The following is a 14,531-nucleotide window of genomic DNA, read 5'->3' as shown; positions in this document are numbered from 1 at the left end:
TTGCTACTTATCATGTATTTAACTTATGTGTCAATTCATTTTACGTATAATTTTTGTTTTACTTAATTAGAGATATCGTATACATCTTATCAAAAAAGAATTTCATATTTCAAAATAGAAATAAAATCTGCAATTTTATATATGCTTACTCTCCTCAAATTTCACTTATATGATTATGCAAATATGTTATTATTGTTATTGATGTTGAAGTTAGAAAAAGGTTTTGTGGGAAAAATTATTGATTAGGAAATAAATTAATGATTTTTTTTACTATAATCTTGTGGTTGATATGTATATATAGGTTAAAAGGGGATGTTAGAGTCAAAGACGCACGCCCAATGTGTAGGGCCAAAACAATAGTGGATGAATAGTATTTGGAAAGCAGCTTTGTTCTTGTGACTCATACTTTCCCCTTATTTCAAACTAATTTTTTAATGTATTTGTTTTCATTTGTGGAAAAATTACCCTACTCATTTTTTCCAACTCACAATCCATATCAACTCTAGTGCCTTTTTTTTTAATTACGTTTCCGTTTTATAATATGTTACATTAGGTCTTAGGCCTAACTCATACCTCAAAAATTAGTTCGAAGGGAGGAGGATTGCTCAAGCCTTATAAGGAGTTCACTCATCTCATTAATCGCCGATATGAGACTTTTATCAACATAATAAATAGTGTTTTTAATTTAAAGTTGTTTTTTAAAAAAGTTTTTCATTTATAACTTATATTATCGTTGATGCGAGGTGCATATTCAAACTTTTTTTTATTGCTTAGAAATATATTTAGATATGTTTTGATTTTTGAAATTTATCTAAATACTTTAAATAATTGTATTCGCTACAATCTGTCCAAAATGGGGGGAGCATATTTGAATATTTTTAAACGTTAAAGAATATTTGAGATAGAAGATAATAATAAGAGCGTCTTTGAGTTAATTTTGTTCTTATCTATTTTTTCATATTATTATTCATTGCGAAAGGGAATCAATTGTTAACTCATGTGTCCATTACTTAATTATATGTATATTTGGATTAAAATTATCTCCTAATTATATATTCCTTGTCACAATCCATATCTAAAAATTGGTTGTTATTTTTATTTTGTTATTTATAGATCTTATTTAGATTTGTATTAAAAGTAAGCAAAGCCAAAATTAGGGGACAAATCATTTTATAGTTTCCTTTATAAAAGGAGGGGAAGTTAGGCATGTGTGTTTCTCTATGGTTTTTATTTTGTGAAGACTTTGAAGAACAAATGCTTCATAAAGTTGAGTGCTAAAATAATTATGTTGTAGAAAAGGGTATTTACATTGATACATAAAATGTGACTATTCAATAAAGCTTGATGATAAGCCATTTTCCAAAGACCCTTTGTGTTAGAGTAATGGTCACTGTTTCAACACATTAACAACTTTGTTAAATCAACATGTTTCTAATGTTAAATATATATAAAAGTCAAAATTGGAGGCTTACAAATTGGACAATTTTGAAGGTCTAAACATTATTCTTATAATGCGAGTAAATCAAGAGTGTTAAATGGATGTATTAAATTAAATTGAGCATAAATAGTAATAATCCGTTAAAAAATGAATGATAAGATAAATTAATTTATATGGTACGCCATAAATGCTAGTTTGGTTGTGATTTTAAGTCATGTTTTGATATTGATTTTTTTTTTTACATATATAAAACTTTTATCATAAACATTAGAATTTCATAATTTATGAGAATTATTAAAACTTTTCTAATTTCCACATTTTTACAATCTGAACATATCATGGTTCATAAACAAGATAATGTCTCAAGGAATCGTATTAATAAATCACACATCTCCGCATTTTTATTTATAAATAAACTTTTATAGTTATATGTTATAATAAATTAACAATAGTAGTAAATAGTTATTTTGTAATAAGCCTCTCATGTGGTTACATATAATTCCTTCACATTGAGCATAAGTCTTCTTTTTTTCGTAAAATTTAGAATTATTAGTTTTAAAATATAAACATATGCGTCAACTTTAAATTTACTGTTAAAAAAAAAAGAAACAGAAAAAACTGAAATTTAAATTTAAAACTGAAGTTTTTGTTCAAATTTCATAAATAAACACTAATTTCAAGGATCATACCTTATTTTTGTATATCATTCTATTTTTATCAAATGTCTCCAAAGAGACAAATTAAAACTTCAAATTCTAGCTTTAGGTCAAATGTGACATGACCAATCACCTACTTAATTTAACTCTAACATGTGATGTGAAAATTCAAATTTGAATAACAACCGCAATTATATTCGGTCCATATCAATTAGTTATATTTATTTTGGTAGGACAAAATTCATATTAATTAATTATTACTCCAACTTAATTAGCATATTTTATAATTCTTTTTGTAGGACAAGTTCCAATTTTAGGTGTCTCATATGGTTTGAACTAAAAGAAAGTTGAGTTTAACAAAAAAGAACGATATTAAAAAAAGGTAAAGTGAACACAAAGTTACTTATTCTCCTTAGACATTAATTAGATAATTTAAAGTATTAACAAGGGAATTAAGAAAAATAGTTATACTAATTAGAACAGATTAAATAAAAAGATTAATCAGGGAAAGGAGTAGTTAAAGTAACGGTGAATTCCACCATTTATTATTTGTCCATACGAATAAAGTTAATTATTATTTGTTTGATCATCTACACAGAAATCTAACTAATTCAAATTTGTATCATATAAAACCTCACTCGGATGGAAGCACTTCATATTAAAAAAAAATTCATACACAAACTTTCAACCCGAAATATCTAATTAATAAAAAATCAGCTTCATCCGCTACATTATATTCATAATGCATAAAGTTAATTTGATGATTAGGTCCTAAAACATTATTGTTTTTTCTTTTATCTCTGGCGTTTCACTTTAAGCAAGTAGTGCACGTGCATGATGATGTTCGTCTGGCTATTAGGTATACAAATTAAACATATTCAAAGAATCGTAATTATTTTGAATGTTCATATATTATACAACCACTCAATAAACGTGTAATTATATATGTCTCCCCCAACGATATTATTAGCATTTACTAAAGTTTAATTAATCATTAACTATGATGGGGAAAATGTTAATTTACATGTGCTACGTAAATATCTATGGGCAACTTTCACATATAGAAAACAAAATATTCATATTTGTATGCTATGGCAAAGTTTGTATAATTGCGCTCTATAGCAAACATAAAACTGTATAATTCGCTATACATATACAATTATATAATTCGCTGGCCTAAATTGTATAATTCGCTGGCCTATTTTGCTGCAATTGTATAATGCACGATGGTATATTTCGCTGCCTATTTCGCTGCAATATTTTTATAAAATTTGCTTTGCATACAATTGAATCGAATTGAATTAAAATATATGTATATTGCATAATTATAAGTGTATAGCGCGAAGATATATGTTTTTCTCTCGCTTTATACAAAACAGAAACACAATATATACACTTATGTTGTATAAAGTTAGAGAAAATTATATTTCACTGCAATTGTATAATTAGCAATTGTTTAATTCGTTGGCCTTTTTCTCTGCTATATTTGTATAAAATTTTCATTTGTCTACAATTGAATTGAAGTAAAATGTTTGTAAATTGTATAATTAAGTGTATAACACGAAGATATATGTTTTTACATGTGTATATACAATTTTCTCTCGCTTTATGCAAAATAGAAATAGAATTTATACACTTCTGTGTATAAAGCGAGAGAGGCGAGGAGGGAGAGCGGCGAGCGAGATTTTTGGGAGAGAGACGTCTGACAAATTTTGGCTAACGTTTGCTATGGAGCACAATTAAATCAAATCCTAGCTACTCTATTTATTTTAGGTTATTGATTTGCTATTATATACAATTTTCTCAATATCTATTGTAATTAATGATGGTTAATTTATACTGTATGTATATTAGGTATAATAATTAAAAATAAAGTAAAAACCATTATAGTGTTTATTGAGACTAAATTCAACTGCACCTTCTCCATTATAGGGTCTACGCAGTTGATTTATGACTTTGTGAGTTGCGTCTGTTTGGCAGTGTTGGAAAAGACAAGTATGATGTGACCTGCATATCTAAGCCCATTAAATTTTTAGAAGTAGCCCACATCCTTACCAGCCCAACAATCAGCAAATATAGGCCCAATTTATAACTATCTAAACTTTTTACACAGACCCACCTACCTTTTCTTTTTCCGGCCCAATAAAAGACCCCTTTTATTTGGGAAAGGGAAAATACCGTCCAATCGATCAAAATAATTATATTTGTTGATAAAAAATTACTGATATTTTTAAAAACCTTTAAAATATATTATTTTTGTCTAATGTATTTAATGTATCCGAGCCAGTATTTAATATATCCGAGCTACATATTATGTATTCGATTTGTTTTATAAATATATACGAGTTATATATTCTGTATTTGATTTATGTTATAATGTGTCCGAGATACTCTTTAGTTATATCTGGAAGGTAAAAACTTTAAGAGATTACTGTAATTAAAGAAAAAAGAGATAAATGTAATTTACTCTTTATATTAAGATGATTATATAAATTTTATCAAAAATTAAATATGTATATTTTATGTATATATACAATAACATACATTTGTTGGGTCTTATTTTGGTGGAAGACTATGCAATGTAGTTTTTCCTTTTACTTCCCCCATTTGTTTGTCATATTTAAGCGAAAGAAATATATTATTTTGATGGGTGATTAAAAGGTGAAATATATTTTTTTATTTCTTCATTATTTTTTTTCCAGCTATTATTTTGATGGGCGAATACGCAGTGTAGTGTATTTTTCCCCTTTTGTTTCCTAATGCTCTTTTTTTTTTCTTTTTACTATTATCTTGATGGACGACTATTTCGATTAAATTCATTAGATAAAGTCTGATGTTTTAGAAACTTGCAGTACAAAAGTTTGCTCTCATCCCAAGTTAAAATCATTGCAAATGGAGGACCCTCTTTGGATAAGATTGAAGCAATAATAAACTTAAAATATCACTGTCACTCTCTCACAAATAATTGTTTCTCTAGACATAACCACTATACTTGCTTTTCCATATTATCCACTTGATGAAATTTTTTAATGATCACTGATGGGTCCCTGCATGAAATTTTGGGCCTTAATTATGGGCCATATAAGCTTTTCTCAAGTCTACTTTTCTTGTCCCCAAAGTGGTCCATTTCTTTATATTTAGTTTTATGAGAACATACATTGAACACGGAGTTAGGGTACGTTTGGATTGATTTTAAAAAAAAAAAATTAAATTTAAAATTATTCTGAAATTTATTTTAAAAATAAGTAGTTGTGCAATTGGATAAAAGTGCAGCAGTTGAAAAAAAATTGTTGATGTGTTTGACATGTAAGTGCTGATAAACACTTTTTTTAGTCAAAATATCTGAAATACCCTTAAAGTTGTTAACATGATAAAAAGTTGATTGACTTAAAGTTTCTATGCTTTAAAATTAAAACAGAATTCATTTATATTTTACATTCATAAGTAATAACATTTCCTATCATTCACATATTTCTTTATCATCATATATTATTTATAAGAAAAATATAAATTTATTATTTAAGTTAATTTTGTATGTGCAACTTATTGTAGATAATAATAACAATAATAATAACAACAACAACAACAATAATAATAATAATAATAATAATTAAGGGCAAACAAGTAATATACTTAGTCAACATAAAAAGGCTTTTAAGTTTAAAAAACACTCCACACCTAGTTTTTAACTTTTGGCTTAAAATAAGTTGTTTTGAACATAAAATAAGTAACTTTGATGATTGTCAAACAATTTAATAAAACAAAAAATTAATTTTTAAGTCGGTTTGATCAGTTTAAAAGCCCATTCAACAGGCTCTTAGACTAAGATCAGACGCAGATTCACAATTAAAAATTTTATGTGCTATACAGTATTCTCAAATAGCTTTATAACGTTAGCTGCATTTTTACAAAAAAAAAATTAATATATATATATACGAAATTTGAGCAAAAGTAATTGAGCTGGAGAAATCATATGTAAAATAGACTCTTGTCCATAAAGGCTCCATAATTATTTGGTAAAATCATCCATTTGAAGCAAGTGATCATAGAGCAAAAAATATATAATGATGAAATTGATTGGCTAACCACCCATCCAACCAACTCCTACCCCCTTTCACCCTAAGATAAAATGGGGAGAAAGAATGTATTTATACTTCACAATTTCTTATATATAGGTAATTAATTAGTTGGAGGAAAAAAAAAAAGAAGAAATTTTGGTCAAAAGGTATGAAAATCTTCATGTTTTATTCAACTGCTCTAATTACCTAGTCAATTATTTTCACTCTTTGTATGAGCTAATATGTTTTAGACTTTAAAAGCTTTAAATAATAGTATTAAATATCTAACTGTTTAATATGGCCTTCTCCTAATTATATATTGTTTTTAATGAAACTGTCATCAATTTATCCGATTCTAGAGTTTCCTTTTGCAATTTATTTCTTTTAAAATCTCTAATTATGAGTTAGATTAGAATCAAGCCAGGTTATTACAGTTTTTTTTGGAATGAATTGATGTGAACCACACTTTATTTTTACTTTTGAATAAATAAATATCACTCACAAATTAGAACAGTCATTCATCATTAATAATCATTTCATCTAAAAATAATTAAGGTTAATTTGAGCTAAAAATGTACTATTCCAAAAGAAAAAGGAAATAGAAAAGCATGGTGTGTGGGGTCAATTTGGTCAGAAATTTCAGTGAAGAAGCCATTTGAGGATTTATGATTGGTTCTTCTGAATAGGCCATTGAGTTTGAGAATATACACTGCCCATCAAGTTACTTTAAATATATTGGGCCTACCTAAGTTTGGTATCGAAAATTTTGAGATAAATATATAAATAAAAACATTTTTAAAAATATTACCTTATAATATATAAATTTAAATTCAATCGAACTTTAATAAGCCAATCAAGTTCACGTGATCCAAACCATGCATTGAAAACTCTATGAAGATTAAAGTAATGTAGTAGTTTTTTTTCTTCTAATATTATGGTCTGCAATATTATTCAAAAGAAAAGGTTAGTGGATAAACTTGCAACTTTTTTCTTTTAACATAAGATTTTTCTCTATTAGCTTTTTTATTGGGACTACCTCCCATGTGACAAAATCATCAGATGTTTATTCTTGCACTAATTTTTTCACTTAAAGATCTTTATATTATTTTTTTATTTCAATTTGGAATATAATTAAGTTTGAAAGAATAAATCATATATAAATTCTTCCCAAAAGTTGATTGTTCACCAGGTTCATAATTCTCCACTGAAAACTACTCAATAGTGTTTGTTCCATAACATTAGAGGTATATCTGTGACTATTTGTTATTTGTTCTATAGTTAGACATCTCACTTTGTCAATTTAATCAATATATATTATTCATAAACATGTCTAAGTTGTATCAAGAGATAAAATATATTTCCTTCAAAAGTTAACATTTACATGTTTTTCTAACACGATATAAATCTAAATTTAATCAGATTTTAATAAAGATATCTCTTTGTTACTATCGTATATACAGTGTATTTCACTTTTTTCGAAGTGAAATATATGTGTTATTTTCTATTATCTATTTAAAGTCTATAAATGTCATGCTATAGTTTCTCATATGCACTGACAAAATTTGTCTCTAGGTAACCAACCAATGTGACATTTTACTCGAGGACCATACGATATGTTCCTTATCCTTTTATTAATTCTTCAATTTATCTAAAGAATAAAAGTATTCATTATATAATTCTCATCGATCGAATGTATAATTTTTTTTCCTACAAAATATTAAAATTTTCTCTCTTTTGAGGTAAACATATAGTCTTAATATTTATTTGATATTATTTCAGATAATATTATTTTATTATATATATTATAATAAAATTATGTCTTCGTCACTGAATCCCGCTAAGGCCAGGCAACAGAATGGGATGTATCGATATCGATTTTGCTATTGTCGTGGTTCGTTTCAGTTCGATTGTCTACGGGATGAAAAGGAATATTCTAAATCGGGACATAGAACGGCACATTATCGAGGTTTGATACCGGTGTACCGTACTGATTTATTTCAATTTCGATCAAGTTCTAATTAACTAATATTTTATCTTAAATAATAAATACTATCCAAATAACTCAACTGCTCCTTATAAGTATTACATTCGATACTTGGTTGAAACATAACCCTTCCTAAAAGGTGGTTGTGTAAACTATGCACTCTACTGATAGTTGTAAATTGAGTTTGTAATTTGTAATCCAAAGTTAATTAAATCAAATTAATATTTTTTAATTTTTTGTAATTATTTTATCCGTATTTTTAAGATACCGCGCGTCACCATAAAAATGATTATTTTTGTTATCCATTTGGTCCGTGATGCTATTGAACTATTCTCCGAATCTGGTCTTCTTTCAAAAAATTTAATTAAAATTCAATAGACAAAAACCATCTGCCAGATTTGTTTTTATATTTATTTTACACTTCATAGAAAACTTCCAATAACATTTTTGAACGTTGTCGGTGAGGTGATTAGTTAAGGATTTAAAGGGTCACTTTATAAATGACTAATTGATTAAGCAAATTCTCATTGTCATTAATCTGATAATGACTTTACGCAATTTTTAAAGTACATATAGAACAAACTAATCACTTTCAGCAATATAATTAAGAACCTGATTAATTTCCGCCAAAAGAATGTGACACGAGTATATGCATAACGCCAGATGCCAATGATGTATTAGTATTTGCCTACCTTGATTAAATAATATTTTAATCATATAATTAAGAAACTAAATGAATAATGTTGAGTGTAATATTTTGGTTATCCTTATCACAAATGCATTTTTAAGTAACAATTGTTGTACCTTTTTGCTTGTACGTATTTAACGTTTCTTGTATTAATTCATTATCAGTTCATAGTGATTTAAAATAAAAGGTTGAATTTTCGATGGACATTGTATAGGTATAAATTCATGTGTAATTAAGTATTAGTTGAACAATTTTGTTATTATAAAATAAAAAAATAACTTCACTAGATAAATTCATTGAATTGAAGAATAGATTAACTCGATATTATTGTATCATCGTAATCATAATGTATTAACAATTATATGTTGCACTTGCCCCTCTTACTTGTATTTACTAATATTTTATATTTTTAAATATTGATTAATAACAATTTAAAAACGTACGTATAATAATTAATAACAAAGACAATATCACATGATCATGCTAATAAATTAATTAGTTAAGAGTATAAATTAAATATTAGTAACAAAAGTTAGTTGATATGTTGTGTGTGTATTGCTTTTAATTCGTGTGTTATTCCAACTCATAAGGGCAATCAAAAAAGATATTTATTCATATCTTAATGTTCAAAATAATTTCATTAATCATTTCATATATTGTACAATATGATCAAATAAAGCAAAGATATTCCGGTATATATTCTAGAGCGTATATATTTTTATTTTTTAAAATATTAATATGACTAGGCAAATAAGTTTAATTTAAATGAATCAATGTATGAGAGATATTTTGAATGCTAATACAAAGTGAAAAAATAAACTATATATGTTGGATCCCACTTTTTGTGTGGTGCTATATACTGCAATCAATATGCACTTAGAAAAATGGACGTAATTGATAAGAGAATCATATCGTGAGCAATAATTTTTAATACAATACTCCTGCAAGATTTGATTTAGACAAAAGTAAAAATTGAGTTGCAATGAATAATTTTAGAATTTGATTATTCTTAATTAAAGATATCGAGTATGCTTGAACCTAGGAATGATTTCTATAATTAATATTTTTTAAAAAATAAAATAAAATGAGAGACTTCAATGAGTATGAGAAAGTCAGGTAAGACAGCTTTCATATAATGACGTTTTGTTTCTCAATGTTAAAAATAGCCCTTTACTTTTCCTTTTTTCCTCAAAAGATTTTTTTTTTTTTTTAGATAAAAATATTTTCTGTTTGAGAAGTAAATGTTGGAATTAGTTTAGAATTTTGTATATTTAAATTCGAGATTTTTTTTTAATATAAAATTATATTTTTTAGAGGGGGCCTAAATTATGAAAAATTGCATCATTGAATTGAATAAGATCTTATTAGATAAAAACTTGATTTATCGTATAAATCAAATTTTGATATCTAATATTTATTTTTAATTACAGAATTTTAAAAATACCAAATAAAATACCAGAAGGTCATATTTAGAAATCTTGTGTCAGGCTTTTTATTTGTGGTAGCCATGGTCATTTCAGATGTCTTCTTACCATGTTGGATAATAATAATATTATATAAGTTGTATTACATCATAATTCGTTAGTTTAATATTTATTTTTAATTTTTAATTATTAAAATTAAGCTTTAAAAATATCGAAATCAAATATTTAAACACCTGCCCGTAATCTTGCCAAGAAAAAAAAAATTGATAAACAAGAAGTGTGAAGGAAGCCAATTTATATTTCCTCTATCTAATAATATCTATTGTCCATTATTGACTAGTATACATAGGAGGATAATTCGATTTTATCTAAGTAATGAATATATTTTTTTCATCTAATAATAGTTATCGATTATACTATTTTATTTCATTCAATAATATTTTTTCACTTTATGAAATAAATGAATAAATTTATATTTAGTTCAAATTTATCCTTATCATTAATTGTAATTATTTCTCCATTATATTTTTCAAGTCATTGAATTTAATATTTATTACTCCGGCTGTCTAATCCTAATTAATTGTCTATTTTTAAATTGACACACATCTTAAGAAAATAATTATTAACATAGTGAGTTACTATTTCACCTTTATTAATTATGAAGTGGATTAATTAAACATTTAAATTTTTCAAGTTTCTTTTTCTTTTCAAAATAATTAATCTAGATTATAATAAGTAAAAAAATGCCTTTCATTATTTATCGAAATGAACAAGTAATTAGGGACATTAAAAAAATAGACACGTAATTAGGAACCGAGAGAGTATATTCAAAAAGTAAAATAGTAAAATTACTCTTCTATTTTAATTTTTTAAAATGTATGCAGAGTCAATAATAAATAAATATTATTAGACTGATGAATAACAAATACTATGAATCTTAAAAGATGTACAAACAACTATAATTAATTATAATACTAAATTAAAATTAAGTAAAAAATTATCTATTAATTTTATGAAATAAAATAAATATTATTAAATATCTAAAATATTATGATAGACAATTATTATTAAACGGAGAACAGAATAGCAAGTGTTATCCATTTCTAGCTCACGTGTTTCGATTAATATATACGGTTGGCATCCTTTTCGCGCGCATTCGCCGAAATAAAAAAAGAAGGGACCCTATTCTAAATTTAGTAGAATGGGGTTTTTGAACTTTTGATTGAAGTTTCTATTTTTTCGTTAATTTAATATGACACATTTCTTAATTATAAAAATTACGTAATAATCAAACTGAAAAGTATTTATTTATTTACATATCTAATCGTTTTCAACAATTTCAAAACAATCAAAATATGGTGATTACTCATTGAAAATTTTAAATTCAAATATTGAGAATTGAATTTGATGAAAAACATTTGCTTCAAATGAATTATATATAGTAAAAAACATATATTTGTAACTTCATTCAATCAACTTAATTTGTGCTAATCTATTTAATCGCGTTTTTCAGCATAATTGTAAATTTACAAGATTTTAATTTATGACTAACATTTACTCCTTGTAATATAAAAAAATATTTTGAAAATAATGAAAAAGAATGGGGCCAAATGTGAGCCAACTACCGAGAAGAATCACGGGGCTGTTTTCCTAATACTACCACTCGAACCGCCTACGTGGATGTCCCACTTGACTACTTTGGTCTATCCGTTTAAAAAATAATAATCTAGTTTGATTTAAAATAAATTAAATAAATTATTTTTTTAATGTTTTAATTATAAATTAAAGTTATATCAAATATATTAAAATATTTTTTAACTTTATGATCTTAAACATATCACGTGAAAAAGTTAAAATTAAAATATTATAAAATAAAATTATTATTTTTAATACAGATTAAAAATGATTAAAAATGAAATAAGGTCAAAAGTAATTTTTGTCTCCACCACTCTTTTAATAAATTTCAAATACACCTAAAATATCATAGAAAAAATGCGTGATTTTTACTAACGTTTAGTGATGTCAACAACTTAATGTTATTCGATTCAATATTTCTTTTCTTTATTTATCACGTTGTATTGAATATATGGATGTTATCTTTCTATTATATTTTGAAATATCTGATAATAGTTCTCTCTCTATTATATTTCGAAATATTTGATAATACTTCTACATTTTATTAATCATAGACATTTTACACATTATTTCTAATTTACCTTCAGCATTAATAATAGTCATTTATCTATTATATTTTCAAGACATTATATTTATTATGTATATAATGTTGAAGAAGAAGGAAACTAATAGATGTGAGATTTCTACATATAAAGATAGTATAAGTTAGTTTTTGTTTTTGACACTTCAATTAATCCACAATATATGCAAGGTCAATAATGAACAAAAAAAGATACGTTTTATTCACGCATATACATCGGTGTGTTAATTGAATTGTAAAAAATACACTTAAACTATGTTTATCATTGAGTTGTCAGTCGATTTTATTTAGAATTAACAAGTTATTACTTAATTTTTAAGTATAAATATAGAATCTATGAAAATATTACTGAATTAATTCGAACTAACAAACCACACCTAACTCTGTCCTGTAGTAAACTCTTTACGTTGTTTTGCTTTCAACTCGGATTTTTTTTCTTATCCTTTGTAAGAAAAGGTCGACATCGTCTATCCTATACAAAGGGAAACATTTTAAGTAGACTTCGAATGACGTAAAGAATAAGAAGAAGATAATCAAGTAAGAAGGTAAATATTGTTGGGCGTATTATTGCCTTTTGTTGTTATTATGTATATGTCCATTACCTTTTTATATTATTGTCTTAGCAATTGTCATTATTATTAGTATTAGCATATATATACAAAATTAAATATTAAGATGCTCACCCCAATAACAAATCAAACATAAGAGACTAATTCCATAAAAAAATATCTAAGCTTAATTAAGTATTATTTATTTAATTCTCTTTTGCTTGTCATTTTTTTTTTTTGGCGTCAAACACCATGAACTTGGAACAATATTAAGAATGCATTTTTTCATTATATTAAGTACTTAAAAGCCGCTGAAAATATAATTTTTAAGTTACTATGAAAAAGATTACAACTTATATTACTTTTTTCATTTGATTATTGAATATCTAATTTAAAATATTAAATCATTTGTTAGTTTCAAAAATGAATAATCTGATAAAAATAAAATATAACAATTTAAAAATAACCTAAAGGAAGTGATATTTTCCCCATTCGATTGGAGTTGGACCACTTTTTTTTCTCGCAAAATCCATCTAGCCTTTCAATCTTGTATGGCGATGAAGATTTTGACATAGATCCCTATCGTATTTTTTAACCATAAATTATTTGAGAGATTGAGGTTAATTAGTATCAATAATTTCCCATGGGATTGGAGTTGGACCACTTTTTAATCTAAGGAAATTATATAAATTATACAACCTATAACACTAACAACCCCATGATTTACCCAACAACCCTAATGAAATAAACAATCTATACATAGAAAAAACATTAAAGAGACTTTGAATCATAAACCAGAAAAAGATAACATCCATTGACAAAATAGTCTTCCCCGTATTCTTTGTTTTTATCTCAATCTTCATTGAATTATCTTAAAACTCACTACTGTAACACACTAATTTCTAGCTGGAAACTTTAAATTTGACAAATTTCACCTAACCAATCCCCCCCTCCCCCATTTCTTATCTACTATTCAACTGTAGAATCAAATAATTACTTAGTAAAATTACATTGAATTTGAAATTTTTTAATAAATCATAAGATAAAAAAAAAAAATCGATGAGATCCATAAGCTTGATCGAATTTTGTGAAATTTAATCGGATTCGTAATGCACATGAATCATTTTTTAATTAAAAAACCCTGCAAATCTCTAAGACCAATTTTTTGTGAAAACCCTTAAATCCAACGCTATCTGTCTTTCACATTCTCCAAGGAGCTTCCAAACAAAAAGTACCTATAGAAATTCGAAAAATAAAATCTTTTACTGACCCCATCTTACCATTTTTACAACAAAATTATTGGACAGCAAAGAAAGAGTTTCTCTCTCTCAAGGTTTAAATAAGTCATGGAAACTGGACCCCATTAATATTATAGAATACTTTCGTCCTAATTTAAGTGTCTAAGTTGTATCAAAAAAGACTACGTACGTCTTTAATTTATGATTCAAAAATCGATTTAAAATAATTAAAAATTAAAATGGATGGGGAGTACATTTTTTGATTTTTTACGTTTATCCATC

General features: G+C 25.7%; 1 long non-coding RNA gene across 1 annotated transcript; it reads left to right on the top strand.

The window, feature by feature from the left end:
* Positions 1-6,051: 6,051 nt before the first annotated feature.
* Positions 6,052-8,368, top strand: LOC101250932 (uncharacterized). Its single transcript, XR_182386.5, has 2 exons — positions 6,052-6,319; positions 7,932-8,368. It is a non-coding gene; the product is annotated as an uncharacterized lncRNA (long non-coding RNA).
* Positions 8,369-14,531: the final 6,163 nt, after the last annotated feature.

Source organism: Solanum lycopersicum, chromosome 1, assembly GCF_036512215.1.
Source record: "Solanum lycopersicum chromosome 1, SLM_r2.1".
NCBI lineage: Eukaryota > Viridiplantae > Streptophyta > Magnoliopsida > Solanales > Solanaceae > Solanum > Solanum lycopersicum.
Note: the sequence above shows the minus strand (reverse complement) of the source record. Positions and strands in the feature narration are given on the sequence as shown.